The sequence below is a fragment of the Propithecus coquereli genome, unplaced genomic scaffold, assembly GCF_000956105.1.
Source record: "Propithecus coquereli isolate 6110/MARCELLA unplaced genomic scaffold, Pcoq_1.0 Scaffold40, whole genome shotgun sequence".
Taxonomy (NCBI): Eukaryota; Metazoa; Chordata; class Mammalia; order Primates; family Indriidae; genus Propithecus; species Propithecus coquereli.
Genome location: NW_012149730.1, coordinates 6,944,026 through 6,945,573, shown reverse-complemented (window position 1 = coordinate 6,945,573; position 1,548 = coordinate 6,944,026).

Here is a 1,548-nt window from a genome sequence, read left to right as displayed (position 1 = left end):
CAACCACATGTGAGGTAGTAGTGAGGAGGGAGGTGGGATGTGAGGGTATAGCAAGGAGAAGACATTTTGGGGTTAAGTGTCCTTTCAAGACCCTTTAATTGCACTGTGAAGAAATCTCCTACTTCACCTACAGATAAGCGTCACTCTAATGGTATGTACTCTGCTCAAGGTCTGTCGTTAGCCCCATTTAATGGCTGCTTCTGAATCAAGACTCAGCTGTTCAGTGTCTGAGGATGAATGGCTCTTGTGAGAAATTCTCTGATGCTTCTTTTAAGCCTTCCTGGGCCCTCTCAGTCTTAAAGCTCCCTGAACAGCTGTGGAGCATGTTAGTCTGAGTTTGTGAACCTTCATCTCCCTATATGGTGTTGTGTAGATCTGACGTAAGCACAGGGTAGGAAGGGGTTTATGAAAGCATCAACACTTTTTTTTTTTTCCTTCCCACTCCTGAGGTTTCTGAGGCTTTGTTTGCGGATTTGCTTTCAAAAGATTGTACAATATGAAATGTAAGTCCTGGGTACTCGTTTTGTCAAAGTGCCAATGTGAGGTCAGTGTGTTAAAAGACCCACCCTCCTTAACTGCCTTAGTTCATGGCGTTTTACTGCACTATAATAGGAAGAGAGTAAACATGTACTCCATCCTTGAGGTCTACCTTAACGTATTTCTCAAGTGATAAATCCTTTCAAAAGTGTTATAATAAAAAGCATTCTCAATGTTAAATAATGGCACACACATCTTTCACTGAATTTTCCTTTTTCACACTGCTAAAATGACTTAATATAAAGGCAGCCATGCCCTATTCAAGTCAGAGATTACTGGTAAAGTTTGTGTGTTGTAACTGCAAATACAAAATCCACTTCACTCTCAACATTTTGGTCTTAGAATTTGGGTGCTTAACACCCAACTTTATTTGCATTTGTTAACCAAGGATTGGCATTTCATTGCAATACAACTTGGAACTATACTTTAATGCTGTAACTAGCACTATGTCTTGCCATCTGCTGGCCAATAAAGAAGTTACTTGTGATTTTATATCTGACACCTACTCAAAGTGAGATATTTGAGGGAAAGCTCTTATATGTATAATATTTTCTCATCTAATGTGTCCAAATGTATGACATATTTAGAGATATCTTTTTCTCTAGTGGTAAAAGGGAGCTCTTGTAAATAAATCGTCAGCCCATAATCTCAATGTCCACTTGAAAGTGATGGATATGATTTGCATATCACACTTTAGGAAGCATGGAATTTACAATGTTAAGTTCAAGTCTGCAGAGGAAACTGAAAAACAATTAAAAAGAAATCCCATGGTTTAACTGCAAAGGGGTATGGGAACAATCAATAGGGGAGACTTGAGCTGAGAAAGACGACGAAGAGTTTCAATTTAGATCCCATGAGCAAAACTCTGACATTGAATCAAGCCATCAATATGTAAGTACACAAATAAATACATAACCCTAGACTTTTGCCAGCATATTAACTAGTTTCTATGGACATGGTTCTGAGTGGGTCATAGATACCATAAGAAAATTCAAGATCAAGCCTTGTGCA